This window comes from Bos taurus, chromosome 23, assembly GCF_002263795.3.
Source record: "Bos taurus isolate L1 Dominette 01449 registration number 42190680 breed Hereford chromosome 23, ARS-UCD2.0, whole genome shotgun sequence".
In the NCBI taxonomy this organism is placed as follows: Eukaryota; Metazoa; Chordata; class Mammalia; order Artiodactyla; family Bovidae; genus Bos; species Bos taurus.
The window spans coordinates 42,532,168-42,554,497 of NC_037350.1; positions in this window are offsets into that span (position 1 = coordinate 42,532,168).

The following is a 22,330-nucleotide window of genomic DNA, read 5'->3' on the forward strand; positions in this document are numbered from 1 at the left end:
ATGAGTTAAGAACAGATGGGAGTGCACCAGATGCTTCATTCAAGCCTCAGCCTGACTCCGTCAACGTCAAGTCAGAACATCTCAGTCATCCAGCTGAGTGGTTTGATGGAGACCTAAAGGTACGTTTTTGCTAACAGGCTGTCGGATGTAAGATCCTATTGATAGATAATTCATTATCCACACACCTTGTATTCACCTTCCTTGTAGAAACAGGTGTGGCCTTTTTAAGCACACAGAATGCACTCGACAGGGACAGAGGGGCAGAGCTAAAGGTCACGGCCATGGAGGGTTTGCCGTCTCTGCCGGCTATCATGGCCCTGTGGGCCAGAAAAGGCTCCTCTGGTCGGAAAGCAAAACTTGGCCTATTCTGAGTGTCATGCATAGCTTCTCAAAGGCCCTGTGAGTTGCAGCATAGTGTTCTTCGCATTTTCCACTCAGAGGCACAGCAAGAGGTATTTGGCACGCAGGAGTCGGGCTGCCTGAGCGCTAATCCCTTCGAGGGCGGGTGTCCATCCTGTTCCTGCAACCCCCTCACTCTCCCCTCCCACCCTTTGCATCTTTTCATTTTCTTGCCCCTTTCATTTTGGTTCCTCACCCGGGTGTGGCTTTGTGTGGAAGTCATTTATTCTTGGAACCGGCTACTTCCACCAAGTGGGGGAAATGTGGAAGAGATTAGAAGGATCCCAGCAAACTCCAGGTCCTGATCCAGGAGATAAGGGCCCCACCTGTGGTTTGAGGGAGGAATGGAAGGGAGGAAGGTGGGCCGTCTAGAAGGATCTGCGGCCAGCGCAAGGGAGTCCCATCCTCCAGGAGGTTAGAGTCCTATGGGCTGTGCTTGCGCCTGATGTCACCTCCCTGAGAAGGAAGTGTGGTCCCCACTGCGTCCAGATGAGCAAGGTCAGGCATGTAGCATCCAAATCTTACTGGTGGCAATAATTTCCCTATCTCCAGCTTTTGCCCTCTTTATCACAAATTGGCTAAATGGGATGATCCTATCAAAGATTTTGAATGATCCTTCCAACCTACTAGGCTTCCCTGATGGCTCAGACGGTGAAGAATCTGCCTCCAGTGCAGGAGACCTGGGTTGGATCCCTGGGTTGGGAAGATCCCCTGAAGAAAGGAATGGTAACCCACTCCAGTATTCTTGCCTGGAGAATTCCACGGACAGAGGAGCTTGGCAGGCTGCAGTCCATAGGGTCACAAAGAGTGAGACACGACTGACTGACTAACACTTTCACACTTCCAACCTACTAAGGAGGTGAAAAAAAAATGTGTAAAAACTAGAAATCCAGTTCACTGCCAGTTTCTAGCTTTGCTTGAACTTCACAATTGAGGTGGCACGGAATAATTTGAAAATTTGACCTACGGTAAGTCCCCTACGTACGAACCTTCAAGTTTCGAGCTTTCAAAGATGTCAACGTGTCCCTGTAGGCCAGCTGTTGTACTGACTGCTGTACTTTTCAAGGTACTGTTTTGTAAGATTAAAATGTTTTTTTTTTAATTTTTAAAAATGTTTTCTGTATTTTTTAAATGTTTTTTAAATGTATTATTTGTGTGAAAAGTATTGTAAACCTGTTACAGTACAGTATTGTGTAGCCGACTGTGTTAGCTGGGCACCTAGGCTAACTTGGGAACAAATTGGATGTATGGACACTCTCTCAGAATGGAACTCATTCACATGTAGAGGACCTGCTGTATTATCCAATATCCCTTGTGATAAAGGGGCTGAGGCATTGGTCTTTAAACACCTCATTATGCCAACAGGAAGGAGTGAGGCTCTTCAACCAGTTCAGTAGCTGTTGAATCCAAAATTCAAAAGGTCCACAGATCCCCTGTAGAATCTGTTTCCTAGCCCGACTCCTGCTCTGGGATCTTCCTTATCCTAATCATTGTGTTATCACACTGTGACCTAGTAAGTGAGGCTCAACCATGCCTGACTCTTTTGCAGCCCCATGGATGCGGCCAGGCTCCTCTGTCCATGGAATTTTCCAGGCAAGAATACTGGAGCGGGTTGCCATTTCCTCCTCCAGGGGACCTTCCCTATTTAGGAATCAAACCCGCATCTCTTACGTCTCCTGCACTGGCAGGCAGGTTATCATCAGTGCCACCTGGGAAGCCCCGTGGCACATTGGCAAGTGGATTCTCCACCACTGGTGCCAGCTGGGAAGCCCACTGTGATCTAACGCTATACTCTGGTCTCAGGAATGGGTGGTTGGCAGGATTGTCTGTAAGGTGTCCTAAAAGACCTTGCTCCACATTTGCTGGGCAAGGAGAGCAGAGGGGCAGGGGGCCCCGAGGGGATGACTGCCTCCCCCTTCTTCTGCGCAAGAGCCCAGCAGGCAGGCTGAGCCAGATCCGCAGACAGCCGCTGCCAGCCGAGTAGAGGGCAGACAGAACACACCGAGAACCTGAGCTCCAAAGGGCCCAGCACCCAGCTCGCCGACGTGGCTGCGTCCGTCCGCACACACCGCCCCTGCCTGCAGCTCTCCCCACACGAGGAGCTGCTTTTGATCAAAGGCGGCTTGCCGCCCCCGAGGGGCAGGAGGAAAAGCCACAAGTGGTGACAAGCTCCAAAGACAGTGGAGTCACCATCCGCCGGAGTGGAATCTTCCGAAGCCTGCGGTCTGGGGAAAAAACCAGATGCCTATCCACTCGGCCACACCCACCGCAGGGGCAGGGAAAGGAAAACAACAGGCTGGAAAGGCAGGCCGCTTCCTGCTCTGTGCGGAGACAAACAGTGTCCTGCCAAGAGCTGACCTGCAGAAGATGTTTGTTGGGTGAACCGGTCTTGAGCAAAGCAGAGTCAAGTTTGAATGTAGGCCCATGATACATTTCATCATGATTTGAAAAGATTAATAATGTAATACACCAAAAATCATTGATTTGTACACTTCAAACAGATAAATTATATGATATAGGAACTGTATCTCAATAAAGCCATTGTTAAAAATGCAAACGAGTAAAAAGACACATTTTGCAAAAAACAAAAGCAAAAAACCTAAAGCTCCAATTAAACTGTGTCTGTGAAAACTTTTTTAAAAGATGCTGTGTGTACTAGCAGTTTCTTGCCAGCAGCCTTGCACTGTCTTTAACTGCCTCCCCGCTCCCCATTCTTGGCTGTTTCTTGTATGTCACCACTGAGATTTGAGCTCAGCTTCAGGTGGGTGTTTCATGCAGGAGATGGTGCTTGGCTGCAGGCAGAACCCCTTGGTTTGGGGAGTTCTGATTCCTCAGCCACCTGATTCATCAGTCAGGCTGCCCACCTCTCAGACCCTGACCTTAAAAGTCTAATTTTCTCTCTTGCTGCTGCTGCTAAGTCGCTTCAGTCGTGTCCGACTCTGTGTGACCCCATAGACGGCAGCCCACCAGGCTCCCCCATCCCTGGGATTCTCCAGGCAAGAACACTGTAGTGGGTTGCCATTTCCTTCTCCAATGCATGAAAGTGAACAGTGAAAGTGAAGTCGCTCAGTCGCATCTGACTCTTAGTGACCCCATGGACTGCAGCCTACCAGGCTCCTCTGTCCATGGGATTTTCCAGGCAAGAGTACTGGAGTGGGTTGCCATTGCCTTCTCCGTAATTTTCTCTCTTAGCTGTGCCCTAAAACCCTGTATGCAGGCTCTTTGCCTTTCCTCCCTTACTTAGCACATCCTACACTTTTTTAAACCATCTCTTCTATCCTTGGTTTTCCCTTAAACCTTTAGCATTTCACTACATCACACCTTTAACTTGCCGAGAGCTGCAAGCAGGGTCATGGACTGTTTTGACTGAAGGAATCATTAAAATAGCAACAATTTACAATACACGCTGTATATATGCACACACAAAATACAGGTAGACACAAAGACAGAAATAGCTTGTCAGTGTCTCTCCTCTCACTACATTGGGAAGGGTAATCTGGAATCCCTGACACTGCATTTGCTGCAAGAGGATTGGAAATATTCAACCAGCAATGATAGAACTAGGTCGTAAAAACATCTTGTATATAAATATCTATTGTTCACGGGGAGGTGCCATGTCCAGATCAGGGCATATATTGTGATTAGATTTAACACTCATGTAAACATTTCCCAACCTGTCATTTTCTCAGCTGGATTTGTGCTTCACCCACATTAGACAGTCAGCAAAGAGTGCCAGAGAAGCACAGAAGACAGGGGGGGAAGCAATTAGGGTAGGGGAAAAAGAAGGAAAAAATAAAAACAGTCTTGAAAATATATCATCCTAACACGCAAAACAGCTAGTGTTCAGAGAAGATGTTAAGAGATTCAGAAAAAAGAGAATGACACTGTAAGAATGGTTGTAAGCATGTTTTTTATCTTACTAGAATCTTTAGAAAGTCAGCAATTTGCATACCGCACCTGTATTAATCAGATACTTGATTGAACAGAGGTTTCTCATTCCTTTCCTCCGTCAAACTGTCTAGGATGACACTGGGGGAATTGACTCTGATGTTCAAACGAGTAGCAGGGAGGAGTGTCTGGAGTCACCACTCAATGAAATAATTTAGCACTTTTATTAGGAAATCATTATATTTACCAAAGGAAAAACCTAATTTTCACAGCAAACACAGGAAAATCAAGCAGTTTCAAAGGCTGCATAAGAAAGATTAGTCAAGTACACATCTGTCCCCAAAGATAGACAAGTTGAACAGGTAAACCCACTCTTGGTTATGCAGACTTGTAGGTGGATCATACAACAGCTTTGGTATTGTTTCTTACTCTGAGCGATTGCCTCCTGCTGTTGTTGGCTGGCTATGCAAGAGCTATCCTGAACTACCAACTACTACTTACTTTCCAGTGTCCTTTGTATCTAAGGGTGTCAGTGTGACTTGTCTTGGCCAAGGAAGTTTGCTGAGGATGAGAACGAAGCTGGGTTATGGGAAGGCTTGCATGAGACAGGTAAGCTGTCTTATGGGCTTCCCAGGTGGCGCCAGTGGTAAAGAATTCACCTGCCAAGCCAGAAACATAAGAGATGTGGGTTCGATCCCTGGGTTGGGATGATCCCCTGGAGGAGGGCATGACAACCCATTCCAGTATTCTTGCTGGAGACCCCCATGGACACAGGAGTCTGGTGGGCTACAGCCCATAGGGTCGCACAGAGTCAGACACAACAGAAGCAACTTAGTAAGCAAGCAAGCTATCTCTTCCCCTTGTTTCTGCCCTGTAAGTGGTTTTGATGCTATGAGCTGCAAAAGTCATCTTACAGCTTCAGGATGGCAAGGACAAGGGACAAAACTCAACACCTCAGGATGTCAGAGTGAACAGAGGAAACACGTGGCTCCCCAAAGATTCAGTTGAGTGGTTGAACCAACACCAGCCTCCAGCTCCCGCCAGATGTCTTAAGTGAAAAAGCAAATACCTATGGGCCTAAGGTACCATTTTGGATTTCTATTACCTGCAGCCCAAAGCATTTCTAAGTGACCCATCATGTACCAGGGATCCACATAGGCCCAAAGCAGGAGCTAGAATCTGGGTGTCTGATGAACTAGTGTTGCAAATTGCCTGAAGTCATCTGTTTGCACTTTTAGAAGTCGAATTACTTTAGCTTTCACCTTTAGATCTGTAATTTTCCTGGAACTGATATCTTTTATACCATGTAAGAGAAGAATCAAGACTTTTGACATATGGCTATCTAATTGACTCAGACCATTATGAAAAAAAAAATCTTTTAACCAATGCACTACTGTGTTAACTTTGTCATCAAGTATGACTTTATATAAATGAGTACACTTTTAATATTTTCTTCTGATATACTACTTGATATTTCTATTTTGTATGAACAGTAAGCTCCCTTAACTGTCTGCAGCTTTACAATACTTCTTTATATAATAAACTCTCCACTTTTATTTTTGTATTAAAAGAGTAGTTGACTATTATCCTTTGAATTTTCATACAAATTTTACAATCAACCTGTTGCTTTCCCAAAAAAGAGAAAAAGCAAAACATACATCTTAAATATCCTAGATATTTAATTTCTTGAGTATCTTGATCTGTTGGTGTCTTTATATCACTGAATCTTCTAATCTATGAATGTAGCCTATTCTTCTTTTATTTAGATCTTATTTGATTTCTCTCATAATGTTTTCTTGCACATTTTTCATTGTATTTATTTTAGAACTTGATGATTTGGGGATGCTATTATAAATAGTATGGATGTTATTTCCTTTACAATTGTTGCTGTACCATCATACCCAAAGTTTAACTTCTGTAGTTTCAGTAACCTGCAGTCAACCATATTCTGAAAATATTAAATGGTAAATTCTAGAAATAATTCCTAAGTTTTAAATTGTGTACTATTCTGAGTAGCATGATGGAATCTTTCACTGTTCCTATCCATCCTGCTGAGGACCTAGAATCATCATTTTTTCTAGTGTATCCATGCCGTATATGCTGCCTGTATCAGAAAAAAATATAGTCCATATAGGGCTTGGTACTGTCTAAGGTTCTGACATCCACTGGGAGTCTTGGAACATATCTGCTGCAGATAAAGAGGAAATACTGTATGTAGGAATAAACTGATTATTGTATATTGGTATTGTATTCAGTGGCGTGGCTGAACTTACTTAATAATTCTAATTATTTTTCTATAAATTCTTTTGTATTTTTCTAAATGCACCATCATGTCATCTACAATAGCAATAATATTGTATCTTCCTTTTGAAACCTCATTGCTTTTATCTCTTTTTTCTTGCTAGTAATTCAAATAAAACACTAAAGAAGGTGACTCTGGTATCTTTTCTCATTCCTAATCTCAAGGGATGGCTTTCATTATTTTACCTTTAAGTATGATGTTTGCAGTAGATTTTTTTGAAGATGCCCTTTATCAGATTAAGAGAATGACTTCTATATTTATTTTGAGAAGTAAGAATTTTATTCAGAATGCATACTGAATTGTATCCAATGCTTCTACATTTACGGAGATGGCCACATCTCCTTTATTCTGTTTTTATTATTCTAAATTGCCTATATTATCCTAGGTCTAATTTATCATTCTCCTTTATACTATTAATGTATTCAATTATAATTGCAGTCTTTCGATTATTAAACCATTCCTATATCTCTGGAATTAACCCAAATTGGTTCTGATTTGTACTTTTTATACATCACTGGATTTGACTTGCAAATATTTTAATTAAGAATTTTAAATCTACAGTCATGAAAGAGATTCATCTTTAATTTTTCTGACTTGTGATGTCCTTGTATTATTTCAAATTATAGTGAAAGCGTTAGTAGCTCAGTTGCGTCTGACTCTTTGAGTCTCCATGGATGTAGCCTGCAAGGTTCCTCTGTCCATGGAATTCTGCAGGCAAGAGTAATGGAGTGGGTAGCCATTTCCTTACATCTGACTTTATAAAACAAGTTTTAAAATGTCTTTTGTTTTCTTATTCTCTGGAAGAGTCATCCAAGATCATTTATTTATTAAAGTTTGGAAAAATTTTACAAACTGGACCTGGAGTTGTCCTGAGGGCAAGGTTTTTAATAATGGATTCAATTTTAATAGATACTGGAATTCCTATTTCTCTCTGTATTTATTTTGATAAGATGTGTTTTTATAATCTATCAAATGTATTGGAATAAAAAAATTCATCATATCATTGATTTTCCTTTAATGTAAGGAGAATATGTAATGATGTCCCTTTTTTCCATTCCTGCTGTTGAGAAGTCTGGGGTTAGTGTTGCATGTTTTAAAATAATAAAATTTTTTTTTAAAATCTGGCTACTTTTACGATTTCTACCTTTAGTTTTCACAGTCACGTTTCAGATCATAATATATCTAGATAATATATCTATATCTTGTATTTATCCCATTGGGGTTTATATGCTTCTAGAATCTATGGCTGGTCTCTTTTTCAGTTTAGGAAAATTCTTAGCTGTCATCTCATCAAATTTTGCTTCAGTTTCATCATCTTCTTGTGGGATTCTAATTATAAATTGGGACTCTACTTCCGTGCATGCTAGGGCTTTTCCCTCTGCTCCACAGCCTGGAAAAGACTTGAGAGATGCAGCTGCCCTAAGTGAACAGCGTCTGTGGCCTATTTGTAGACTATTTAACCATGTACCCTCCTTAGAGAGCTCTTCCTTATAGAGTTTCTCTCTGCATCACCCAATTCTCACCCTCTGTCCTTCTCCTTAAACGTATTCTGAGCCGCCTCCTAGTCCCAGATGCAGTGCCCGTTCCGATCACTCTTTCCTTGCTCCTACAACCTGCTTTGAAAGCTATATCCAGGAGGGTTTCCTGAACACTCAGGGAGGATCTTGGATCAAGTCTTTGACTTTTTTAAAATTTATTTTTGGCTGCTTTGGGTCTTCGTTGCTGCTATGGGCTTCTCTCATTGTGGTGCACAGGCTTCTGACTGTGGTGGCTTCTCACACTGCAGAGCTTCGGCTCTAGAGCAGGGGATTGGTAGATACGGCACATGGACTTAGATGCCCCACAGCATGTGGAATCTTCACAGACCAGGGACTGAACTCATGTGCCCTGCATTAGCAGGCAGATTCTTAACCACTGGACCACCGGGAAAGCCCCCACATCTGTGCCTTTCTATCAGCTTTTGGCTGTCTATGCAGAGTGCAGGAAAAACTAATATAATTAGTCAGGAGGATGAGATAATGTAACTCTGGAATTTAATACCGGAACCTTTTATCCACGGGAGGATAAGACAGCCATAATCCCTCCTGGTCTTTAAAAAGGTTTCATCTTAGTCTTTATGGTTGGATGTCATCACCGGTTCAATGGACATGAGTTTGAGCAAGCTTCGGGAGATGGTGAAGGACAAGGAAGCCTGGCATGCTGCAGTCCACGGGGCTGCAAAGAGTCGGACACGACTGAGTGACTGAACAACAACAAATAATAATTTTATGTTTTTAAATGTTGCCTTAACTACCCACTTCCCCAAACAAAAGAAAAAGAAAGAAAAAAGTGGACTTGGTATATAACCCCTTGTGTTCGCCTCAGAACAACCTGATGAAGATTTATTATTGTCACTTTAGAGCTTATATAACAAGGGATGGAACTTGGTCTTGTCCATCTGTTTTCGAGTCTGGGCACGTGTGTGCAGGCATCCAACTCTGCAACCCCATGGACTGTAGCCCTCCAGGCTTCTCTGCCCGTGGGATTATTTAGGCAAGAATACTGGAGTAGGTGTCCATTTCCTCCTCCAGAGGATCTTCCTGACCCAGGGATCGTCTCCCGCATCTCCTGCCTTGGCGGCGGATTCTTCATCACTGCACCACCTAGGAAGCCTGGGCACGTGCAGTGATATGAAGATCCAGCCTCCCTCTCATTCTCCTTTAGCCCCCTACACCCTCTTGCTCTCTGCAACGCAATCAATAGATCTAATGAAAAACCAGGTGACGTAGGACCAGGACCCCACTGGCTACAAGACTCCCCGCTCGGCTCTGCCCCGTGTGGAGCAGCATGTAAGGACCTTCAGCTCTGCTCACCTGTAATCAAGTTGAGAAGGTTTTGCTTGGCCCCATGACACCCGCGATGCTGGGCTTCTCCCCCAGGCCTCTCACCCTTTCACTTCTCAGCGATTCAGTAAGACTTCAGTAAGATTTCTGCGTCCACAATCTTCGAGGCTTTTTTTTTTTCCTTAGGCGACAATGAACCTTCAGTGAGGGCAAGGGCGAAGACACCTGTTTAATGAAAAGGCTGTGCTATGCTTAGTTGCTCAGTCGTGTCCAACTCTGCGACCGCATGGACTGTAGCCCGCCTGGCTCCTCTGTCCATGGGGATTCTCCAGACAAGAATATTGGAGTAGTGGGTTGCCAGGCCCTCCTCCAGGGGATCTCCCCAACCCAGGGATGGAACCCAGGTCTGCTGCATTGCAGGTGGATTCTTTACCGTCTGAGCCACCAGGAAGACACTTAAAAAAAAAAGCACCAGGCAGGCAGGTAGAGAAAGGGTCATGAGAGCGAGCTTTGCACCAGGATGTGGCTTTGTGTGTGCGCTCAGAAGCCACTGCATGTGTGTGGATACGTGTCTTATGTGCATTTCATTGGCTCTGAGCACGGACAGGACCAAGGAAGGGGCGGGGCAGCTTTGAGGCCGTGGGTGGGGAAGGAGAGGGGGTCCTCAGGTGGGGCGACGGAGGCTGGGGCGTCTGGGTGGCAGCCGTGGGTGCAGTCTCGGAGCTGCTGACTGACATACGATTCCCGGCAGGCCGTCACCCATGTGCTCATCATCCTGCCACTCAGCCTTAAGAGATGCTCTGTGTTTACCCGTCCGGAAGGCCCGGCTCAGGCCGGCCTCTGCCTCATTGGGCAGGCCGTCGCAGCCATCAGCCGTCATCATTCCAGAGGCCTGTCACACAGCCCAACACCCGCCGCAATTCCCGGGCACTTGAAAGGCACCAGGCCCCTTCCGAGCAAGCACAGCATCCACGGAGGCGCCTCTTCTCTCCTCCCCGCTGCCCTCCATGAGCGCCCACCAGCTGCCTGCCCCCAACCCATTAGCCCCAGACAGAACAGACAACCCGGCAGCCCAGGGACTCTGTTTTCCACTGTCATTGCCTCCAAGTCAGGTGTGAGGGTCAGGGGGGCCCGCGGGGTGAGGCTGTTAATCAGTTAGAAAACCCTGATTGCATCTTAATAACAAATGCAAAGCACCCGAGAGCAGCAATTTGCAGTAATGGGAAAAATCAGCAGGTCCCTGGGGGTTGACAGGAAGTAAACACTCTCCAGGCTCAAATTGGGGGGAGGAAAAATCATTTGTGAGAGCGTCCTGGCAGGGCTTAAAGCTGCGCTGTTGTCTGTCCTAAGAGGGGAGACGCTGGAGTGAGAAGAGACCAACAATAGATGGAGGAAGGCCCAGCTGTTGGGCATGGCCTCACCCTCAGGCAAAGAGCCTCCACCCTACCAGCCTCCCTGCCTCCCAGAGGATTCCAAAACTATCATACTCTTTCTGGCCCTGGGGCCTCCCTGGTGGCTCAGATGGTAAAGCATCTGCCCGCAATGCTGGAGACCTAGGTTTGATCCCTAGGTTGGGAAGATCCCCTGGAAAAGGAAATGGCAACCCACCCCAGTATTCTTGCCTGGAAAATTCCAGGATGGAGGAGCCTGGTCGGCTCTAGTCCATGGGGTTGAAAAGAGTCTGACACGACTGAGTAACTTCACTTTCTTTCTTTTCTTTCTCTCTGGCCTCTCTGGGTGCCAAGCGCCCATCAGAAACAAACAGAAAAAAATCTCTCACAAAATCTGGCCAAACAAGGGTATCCAACTCAAAGCATTTGAGATTGATGGGCAACCAGGCAAAAACAAAAAACTCAAAGCATTCGAGATGGAAGAGCAAGCAAGCAAAGGTTCATTTCCCCCTCCAGCCTCAATGACTGTACACACCTCTCTCTGTAGTCAGAGGGGGTTGGGAACTCACCATTAAATATTTCTATCCTGCTGGGACATTCCTTTCTTTTACAACTTCCTCAGAATGGGAAGGAGCAGTTATCCCCACTAGAAGGTGAAATGTTTTTTCATAGCATCAATTTTTCTTCCTCTTTGAAAACGTTCCCAGCACCAAACACGCACATTTTTCTTAAATGTAATTTGATTTGGATGGTTTCTTGACCTGCATCCAAATCCAGCCGTGGGTAATTATTACTGTCACTATTGTTATTAATACTGATATTTATCATAATCTCACAAATGCTGGGACAGCCCTTAATCTTGCTGTTTTATTTGGTTGAAAGGAAAATGGAAACCACTGGCCCCCCTCCCAGTTGATCCTCTTGTATTCACCTTCCCCGACTCCTACCATGCGAATAATCAGCCCGGTTACCAGTGAACTCCAGTCAGCTCTAACTCTGAATTGCATTCAGGGCATAGAGACAATGCCAGCAGGTGGAAGAGTCAAATAGTCAGAAATATCTCACTACAACTGAGGAAATATCTAATTGTCAGGGCTTCTCACCAAAAGCTTCGCGAACCAGTGAGCTCTCTATAGCCAGAAATATACAGGTAGAGGCCACAGAGATTATCCTTCAGTTCAGTTCAGTTCAGTCGCTCAGTCGTTTCCGATTCTTTGCAACCCCATGGACTGCAATACGCCAGGATTCCCTGTCCGTCACCAACTCCCAGAGCTAACTCAAACTCATGTCCATCGAGTCGGTGATGCCATCCAACCATCTCATCCTCTGTCGTCCCCTTCTCCTCCCGCCTTCAATCTTTCCCAGCATCAGGGTCTTTTCAAATGAGTCAGTTCTTTGCATCAGGTGGCCAAAGGATTGGAGTTTCAGCTTCAGCATCAGTCCTTCCAATGAATATTCAGGACTGGTTTCCTTTAGGATTGACTGGTTTGATCTCCTTGCAGTCCAAGGGACTCTCAAGAGTCTTCTTCAATACCACAGTTCAAAAGCATCAATTCTTCAGCGCTCAGCTTTCTTTATAGTCCAACTGTCATATCTGTACATGACTACTGGAAAAACCATAGCCTTGACTAGATGGACTTTTGTTGGCAAAGTAATGTCTTGCTTTTTAATATGCTGTCTAAGTTGGTCTCCTTTTCATCCAAGGAGCAAGCATCTTTTAATTTCCTGGCTGCAGTCACCATCTGCAGCGATTTTGGAGCCCAAAAAAATAGTCTCTCACTGTTATCCTTCAGGTATGCCATTTAGGGAGGTAATGAATTAGGACCTTGGGTCTCAGATTTCAGGTCCATCGGAATCACTTGGAAGGTTTGTTCACAGATCTCTAGGATCCTTCCCAGCAATAGTTGCTAATTCACTAAGTCTGAGGAGGAGTCCAAGAAATTGCATTCTTCTTCTTTTTTTAATATTTATTTAATATTTATTTGGCTGTGCCAGGTCTTAGATGTGGCACTTGGGATCTTTAGTCATAGGGTGAAATTAAAAGACACTTGCCCCTTGGAAGGAAAGCTATGACAAACCTAGATAACATATTAAAAAGCAGAGACAACACTTTGCCGACCAATGTTCATATAGTTAAAGCTATGGTTTTTCCAGTAGTCCACGGGGTAGCAAAGAGTCAAACATGACTTAGTGACTAAATAACAACAACAACATCAAATTGGAACTCAGTCGCGGCATGTGGGATCTAGTCCCCTGACCAGGGGTTGAACTCCAGTCCCCTGCACTGGGAGCACTGGGAGCACTGGGCCACCAGGCAAGTCCCGAGAAACTGCATGTCTAATGAGCTCCCAGATGATGCTCTGAGGCAGCTGGTCCAAGGACATGCTTCGAAACCATTAAACTAAGGAGAAGGCTAGATTAGATCACTTAACTCTCTCTGGAGGCTAAGATTTTATGATGTTACAAAATAAGGATTATTTAAGAAGTCACCAAGAGTGCCTGGCTCTGGGTAAAGGGATGAGGTGTGACAGTTCTCTTACAAACTTAATATGCACGTTTAACAAGAGGACAACTTCACCCTTCACCTTTCAGCACTGTCGTGTCTCCATAGATAAGTTGATTCATCCCACAAATGCTTAGATGCCGGTCCAGCCTATCACAGGAAATTTTCCACTGCCTCATTTAGTTCAGGTGGATAAGCGCACATACACAAAAAGATAAACCCCTGGTTTTTACTCTCCCTGGAATAACTGTACACCTTCTGGCTGCAGCATTTTTAACAAAAAAGGACAAAAAAAAGTCCTTTTCCCGGACACAGGGTAACACAGCCTCAGCTTGTGATTTCTCTTACTCTGTTTCTTTCCAGGGCTGTGAAATCCCCTGGAACCCTGTTTTCAGTAAGCCGTGTATGGGTTACTGAAGCCCAGCCTTGGGCGGCTGTAAAGGGGAGTAAGGAGAGGAGAGCAATCCCAGTAAACATCTCACAGAATATGACCCTGTATGAGGGCTTCCTGACGGCGGAGCATCTTCCACAGCCATTATCATATCTGATGCCCAGAAAACTATAGAGGACAGACAGGAGAGGCGCATTAACTTTGTATTACTGATTAGGAAATTGGTGCAGACTTTCTGAATTGCCCAAGGGTCACTGAGTGCACCACAAGTGTGTAGAAGAAAAATTCAGGTTTTCTGACTCTTGGTGAAATCTTTTCAACTACCTCAAACTGCTCTTGAAACAAAGCAGGAGCAAGGACGATGGCCAGGAAAACGGTAAATCTGCAGGAGTTGGATAGAGACTGAGTGTCTGGACAGCCACCGGCTCTCCTCCTTCCTCTTCTCAGTCTGTCTGGCAGGTATTCTCACAGACCCATCCATCTGTTCATGCATCCACCCATCTTTGGACCCACCCATTCATTCATCCATTCATTCAGGTTCTCAATCCATCTATCCATCTTCCCACCCACTTACCCACCCACCCATTCATCCATTCATGCATCCAGGTACTCAACTGTCTATCCATCTACCCATCCTTGGTCCCACACACCCATTCATCCATTCATGTACTCATCCATCTATCCATCCACCCATCCACCCACTCACCCATCCATCCACTCATCCATTCACTTCATTTCAATGACAGAAACAGGCCTAGAGAACCTAAGTGCCTTGCCCAAGATCACACAGCTAGTTAGTAGCAGAGTCAGGGCTAGAACTAAATATAGAACTCAACTTCTGAATCTCAAAAAAGTATCTACTATTAGCATGCTACTTTTCATGAGAATGGCAGCATAATATTAGAGTAGATTTGCTGAGGTAATTCTTCCCTATGTTTTCTGTTACCCTTTGACTATTCCCTTTATTCTAGAATTAGCCTGATATTTTATGCTTACAGCCTGAGTGAAGGAAAGAGATATAAGAACAAAGTTCCCCTATGGTATGAAGGGTGCCAGGCAGATATTTTTGCAGGGGATAGGGAACTGTCTGTAAAAACAGTTGGAGCTACCCTAAATTATCCTGTCAGTAGCACTGGAATCGGAGAAGGCAATGGCACCCCACTCCAGTACTCTTGCCTGGAAAGTCCCATGGACGGAGGAGCCTGGTGGGCTGCAGTCCATGGGGTCGCTAAGCGTTGGACGAGACTGAGCGACTTCACTTTCACTTTTCACTTTCATGCATTGGAGAAGGAAATGGCACCCCACTCCAATGTTCTTGCCTGGAGAATCCCAGGGACGGGGGAGCCTGGTGGGCTGCTGTCTATGGGGTCACACAGAGTCGGACACGACTGAAGCGACTTAGCAGCAGCAGCAGCAGCACTGGAATAAGGGTCCAACCTCATACAATTCTGACAAAGAATCACTGCTCCATCCAGTGGAAGTGATCTCATCACCAACCTACTCTTCTATAAAGAGCCAAGCCCTGGGGCCCTTGGCTGATCTTATAGGTACAAGGTCTAGGGCCCCTTGGGCATCTGGTAGACATCTGGCATCTGGAGGAAAGGGTCAGACAGTGGTCCAAAGGAGAGAAACGGAGATGGGCCTATGTGCCTTTCGGGGCCAGAGGAAGATTTAGAAAAGTTCAGAGAAGACACTGCAAAGCATGGGGTTCCTTGAGGCACAGGGCCTGGGCAGGGGTCCCATTTGTCCGAGTTAATAACAGTACTGCACCAGACCACAGAGGGAGGGAAAGTCAGTACAAGCTTGGACGCGGGGGCACTAAAAATACTTGATATAGAAGCAAGGTTTCTCCACCCTGGGGCGAAACAAAGATTCTCTGGGCTGGAAGAATGAGGAAGAAAAAAGTTGAAAGGGAAGGAAAGAAAGCTGAGATGCTGTTGAGTTTCACCCAGCCAAGTCAGAAAGGAAGAGTAAGGAGTGACAGAAACCCCTGAGTTCCTGAGACGACGGTGCCCCTGGGCCAAGCCCCACGACCTGCAGCTCCCACCTCCTCTTCCGCCCGATCCCACCATGCCCGGCAGGGCGAGGCGCGGAAAAAGTGTCTGTGAAGTGTGTCTTCGTGGGTGGGCCTGAGGCAGCTCAGAAGTCCTCCTTGAGTGTGGATCACACAGGTGATATGTTTTCAGTGCTCCTAAGAGTGGTGGAGAGGGCAGAAAGGGGGTGGGGTGGGGGAGAGGGAAGAAGGGGGGAGGGGAAGGGGAGGGAGGGGAAAAGGAGGGAGGGAAGGAGGGGGAAGGCAAGGGGGAGGGGAGAAGGGGAGGGGAAGGGGAGGAGAAAGGAAGGGGAGAGGAGAAAGGAAGGGGAGAGGGGAAAGGAAGGGGAGAGGGGAAAGGAAGGGGAGAGGGGAAAGGAAGGGGAGAGGGGAAGGGAGGAGAAAGGGAGGGAGGGAGCGGGAGGGGAAGGAGGGAGGGGAAAGGAAGGGGAGAGCGGGAGGGAAATGGGAAGGAAAGGGAGAGAGACAGAGAGAGAACCCTAAGAGGTTTCGGTATCAGAAGCAAAGGAGTCCCAAAAGAGACCACAGGAGGAAGAAGGGCCTCTCAGCAGAGGCGAGAGATAAGACCCAGGCTAAGCCAGCCCTCCTGCTCCCAGACGCCCCATTTCAGCACCGCATGCCTCCCAGAGAACAGATGCAGCCTTGAGGTGGAGGACCCTGACTGGACCAAGGGTAGGTTTTTACCACTTGGCTGAATGGGGGCTCAGAATAGAAATGAAATTGTTACTGAATTCAAAAAAAGACATTAAAACACTATACACTCTTGCCTATCTCACTTTTTAATTTAGCCTCATACGTAATACAAGAGGCTCTAGTGAAAAGTGACAACTGAAATCCTAGAGAATTCGAATAGACAAGGGTGCTCAGGAACCGTTCTGTCTTCAAGACCCGGGTGAGGGTTGGACAGAAGAAAACAGGTTCTGGGAATCGCCTGGCATTCTGTTTGTCACTTGGGGTTCTCTGTCTTGGTCTCTGGCATGTCCCCGGGGGCCCGTGATGTGGAAGAGATGGCAGAGAAGTGGCTGTACACTCTGTCCCTTCACCCTCACGCCAGCCCCTTACAAAACGATGTGAAAAGCCTGCAGAAATGGCCCCAAGCATGTCTCCGCAGGGTTACAAGCAGCACTGGCAGGGCTGGCAGGCTGTGGGGTCACGGCTTTGTTCTCATTTGACAGCAGTGAAACAGGAAGCTCTGCTCGGGCACACTGGCTTGCCTTGACCCTGCTCACGGGAGCCCTTCTCTGTGTGCAGGAGCAGGTTCACGGCGGGTCTTGGACAGGACAAGCATTACTATTCACCAGCAGCCCTGGGAACTCTCCCTGAGGCCTCCACTCCAGTCATTTCATAACCTGGCAAGAATCGTGTCACCTTCCGGGGTTTTCAGCACTGATGACACTCTTGTTTCCTCATGAAAAAGCCTGGGTCACCTGAGGACGCTTCTTGCATGGATCCAGCTGGCCTGCACCTTCCTGTCACCAATTCCCTGTGTTCCCTCCAGGGGCGCTGAGCATCGTTTTCACTGTGATGAATACACTGTAACTGAACTAGTTACGAGGATTAAAAAACAAGTCTTTGCAATCTGCTAAGTAACGCCTTGAGCCCTTGTCCTCTTTCAAAAAGGAAGACAGCAACTGATACCCCACCAGGTTTTAGCTGGGCTTACTGAAAAGCCGTATTTTTATTTTTATTTATTTTTCTTACTTCTTATTTTGTATTGGGATATAGTCAATTAATAATGTTGTGATAGTTTCAGGCAAACGGTGAAGGGACTTGGCCATACATATACATGTGTCTGTACTCTCTCAAACTCCTCTCTCACCCAGGCTACCACATAACATTGAGCAGAGTTCCATGTACCATAACTTTTTAAAAATACAAGTGTAATATGAACCAGCCACACATCTCAATATTTCACCTGCTTGTAGAGAACATGTCTCCAAAAAAGGCTTTGGGGAAGAGCACTGCAGTATAAGGGCAATGAGGTCAGATCACCTGCTCATTGTATATACACAAATTATATATGGAAAAGCCCAGAAGGCATATCCTGTCAGGAGGTGGATCAAATCACCGATAGTCACTGATTCAGCTGTTACTGATGGTGCTCCTAACTCCCAAACCACCCAAGGTACAGCAAGGTATATACCAATAAAAAGAACATGCAAACTGCTTCACCCTCACATAAACGGGGACTCAAGGTTTTACCTATAGGGAACAACTGGAGAACAATACAAAGAATTCTTGTAATTAGTGAATACAGTAAGAACAGTGGTTGATACGCAATAAGTCCTAGGCCTTTGGTAAGCATTTGACATACGTTATCTCATCAAAACTTTAGGAAGACAAAGACAAGTGCTGTTATTAGACTGATTCAATTGAAACAGAGACCGAGAGGTCTGCACTGGCCCAAGGTCACGTGGTCAGAAAGGCAGGACTTGAACTCAGGTCTGCTTGACCTCAGAGAGCTCAAGTGCTGAGGTCTGTTCTGTGCATGCGTCAGTGAGTAGCCCAGACAGGACGTGCTGGGGTCATTAGGAGAAGACAAAGGAGACCACAGGGCAATGCCTGCTATGTCAGCAGTGCGCCAAACCTGGCCTGAATTGGGACCCAAGTAAAAAGGCCAGTCTGGCAGCTGGGCTGGTCTCGGTCATGTGGGAGAGCTGTGAGCGCTGGGCAGCTCCACTCCCAGGTCCGTCTGACTGCAATCTGGAAAAGTAAGCAACCTCTGCAGCGTCACACAGATCCCTGAGCCATGAAAGGTGGTAATTAAACAAGCTGCTGTCCAACTCCTGTCTTGGGGAGAGGGTCAGAGGAGGACACAGGATAGCTCAGGACACAGCTCGAATCCTGGAAGCGTATCTCCTTCGTAGGAACTTCTTTGATTGGCTGTGTTCGTGCACCTTGAGTGTCATCAGATTGTCACTGGCCCTGACACCCAAAACCACCTGAGACGGGCACGTTTCACCTGCTCTGTGAATGGATACTAAGGTTCCCAGCTTTCCCGTGTAAGGCCTGAAGCCATCGTGAAGTAACCAGATCTCAATGATACATAAGATAGAGTGCTGCATCTTGATTGTGTGAAATTGGAATCTGAGAACCTCTCCTCTCTTTGGGAGGTAAGAATGAGGTGAGAATGGGAGACAAAGATGGGAGTGGGAAGTGAAAATAATCTTTTGGAAGGGTGAGAGATGTGAGTCCAGGGGACCCATTTCTTTTTCTTCATCATAAGCTAACATTTTTATTTAGTGGGAAAAACATCCAAGGAAATGTTTCTGGGAGCTTTCACACACATTTCTAAGTAAAATTCCAAAATTCTCTGGAGTATGATCTAACACATTATTGTCTAATGTATTAATGTCTAATAAAAGCAACTCTCATTTTATTCTTAATATAGTTAAGCGTGTACAGTACGTGTGCTAATAACATGCATGTATTTTCCTATCCACTCTCTTAATAACTCTATGAGGTAAGCATTATGCTCCTTGCTTAATGAGGTGAAGAACTAAGGGATAAGAAGTCCAGTAATTTGTTGTTGCTGTTCAGTCACTAAGTCGTGCCTGACTCTTTGTGACCTTAGGGACTGCAGCACACCAGGCTCCTCTGTCCTCCACTACCTCCTGAAGTTTGCTCAAATTCATGTCTGTTGAATCAGAGATGCTGTCTAACCATCTCTTCCTCTGCTGCCCCCTTCTCCTTTTGCCTTCAATCTTTTCCAGTATCAGGGTCTTTTCCAACGAGTCAGCTCTTCATATCAAGTGGCCAAAGTACTGGAGCTTCAGCATCAGTTCTTCCAATGAATATTCAGAGTTGATTTCCTTTAGGACTTACTGGTTTGATCTCCTTGCTATCCAAGGGACTCTCAAGAATCTTCTCCAGCACCATGATTTGAAAGCATAAGTTCTTCAGTGCTCACTCTTCTTTATATTCCAACTCTCACATCCGGACACGACTACTGGAAAAACCATGGCTTTGGCTATATGGACCTTTGCTGGCAAAGTGATGTCTCTGCTTTTTAATATGGTTTTTTCAGTAATTTACCCAATTTCAGTAATTTAAAGTCAAATGGCCAGGGGACACTGGAGCCTGGGTTCAAACCCCAATCTGCCTGAACCCAAAGTCTTAGCTCTTGACTGGCTCCAATGGCAGAGTAATTATCAAGTCACTTTCCTCTCTCTACGCATAATGTGATATGTCTACAATGAACCAAGACTCATTTGCACAAGGGACTCCTCTGCATAATGGGAAGTTCAGTTTTACACACAACCTGATCTTTGTTCTTCATAGTTTCCTTTTCAAGCCACAAGATCACGAGCAGCACCACCAACGAAAATCCAATATTTTTAAGCAAGGGTTAGAAAGCAGGTGTTCAGAGTCAATAGCTAATTTTTTAAAGGTACATTTTATACACAGTAAAAGGTATAGATCATAAGTGTGCATCAGTGAGTTTTGGCAAACCTATACACCTGCATAATTACCACCCGGTGAAGATAAGAGTATTTCTATCACACAAGAAATTTCTATTTTCCTACCTTGCGAGCAATCACCATTGTAATTTCTAACACCACAGATTTATTTGCTGTATATGTGTGGGTCAGTTTCTGTACTCTATTCTATTTTCCATTGATCTATTTGTCTACTATAATGCCAATATATTAATTACTGTAGCTTTACAATATATTGTGAAGTCAGATGATTTTAGTCCTCCAACTTTGCTCTTTTTTTAAAGTTTATTTTTATATTCTAGGTCACTTGCATTGACATAAAAATTTGAGGACCAGTTTGTCACTTTTTATTAAAAAAAAAAAAAGCCTGAGATTTTGATTGGGAATGCACTGAATCTATGTATAGACAGCTGACATCTTAACAACATTTAATTCTTGATTCAAGAAAGAAAGTCCTTGAATATGATGTACCTCTTAATAATCTGTCTTCTTAAATATCTCTTAGCATATATCTTTTATAATTTTGTTTAATCTATTGCCAAGTATTTTATGTGTTGGTACTACTGTGAATTATTTTTATTTCATTTTAATTTATTTGCTATTAGTATATAAAAATAAAATCAATTTTTATACATTGACTTGTACCTTGCAAATGTGATAATTATTTGCTATTTCTAGCATTATTTTGTAGATCCTTTAGGATTTTCCACGTGTACAATCATTTGTATCTAAGAACCAGTCACTTCTTCTTTTCCAATCTTTATGTCTTTTCTTTTTCTTGCCTTATTACCGTGGCTAGGACCTTCAGTACCTGTTGAATATAGGAGATGAAAGCAGATGCTTTTGTCCTATTTCTTATCTTAAATAGAATGTGTTCAATAGTTCTTCATTAAGTATTAAGTTAGCAGAAGGATTTTTATCTCTGCCCTTTTTCAGATTTAAGAGGCTTTTTGTTTTTTTACTGAGAATTTTTAATCTATAAATGGTTGTTGAATTTTGTCAAATGCTTTTTTTTCCCATCTCATTACCTATTTGTATTTTTATTTAAAACTGAGCTCCAATTATTTCTTTCAGCTATTTGCTGTTTATCTCCTTATTTTCTGATATGTGTGGTCTCCTAGGCAATTTTGCTGACGCCAACACAGCATGAAGCCGGATTCATACGTGACTGAAATCTGGTATTTCCTGACAGCTGTACTTTTGTGTGGTAGCTTCTGTTTTCACTCAAATACTGTTCATTGTAGGAATGTTTTTAATTTTGAGCCAAATCATACTAGAATTACATATTTAACTATTAGAAATAGTCATTACAGAGTTTTTTTTTTTTCCACCTACTACATTTCTTGAGACAAATGTAGTCAAAAGCCTCAGAACTTGGCTTGTTCATCAATTCACAATCTGAAAAAGAAATGCAGAAATATTGCACGTCTTCCCTTTGTATCAAAAACCATGCAGTCAAGACAGATTGGAAAGAAAATGAAGCACTGAGATGTGCCGTCCAGCAGCCAAATACCATGTCATCTGTGGATCAACCTGACCAAACTATGTGCATTAGGGAGCAGTTTGGGGAAAAAGACAGGCTATGACCCTGCCAGCCTAGATGTGGCTAGGAAAAATAACTACCTCATCCCCAAGGATTGCTACACACTGCTTATACTATTTCCTTAACAACTGCCACCCAGTCTCTAAAGGAGTTATCCATCATATCATTAGACATGACAATTTAAATGCTTGAAGCCAAGCCTAGGCCAAATTAAGAGTTAGGTTTTTTTTTCCCCCTCTGTGGTTTCATACTTTATATCTCTCTTTTCCTTTTCCTTGTTTTCTTTACTTCTAAACGGTTCTGTCAGCCAAATATACCAAGTGTCTAGAAAGCAACTTTTGTCTCCGACTACAAAAGAACAGATGCTCAACCAAGACGTTCTCTTCATGGTCAACGTGGGGATGGTCTTATTACAGTGATATTCTCAAATCTCAAACTCTTCTGGAACAAGCATTCCTTTGAAACTACGCTCAGGGTCAAGTCACTCATGAAAACCAACCTTTGTACTTTGGGCCTGAATGTTGCATCTAGTGAGAAAACCCTGCCAAACTAAAGGGAGCTGGAGGAAATAAGTTTACAAGTGTGACATTCTTACATCC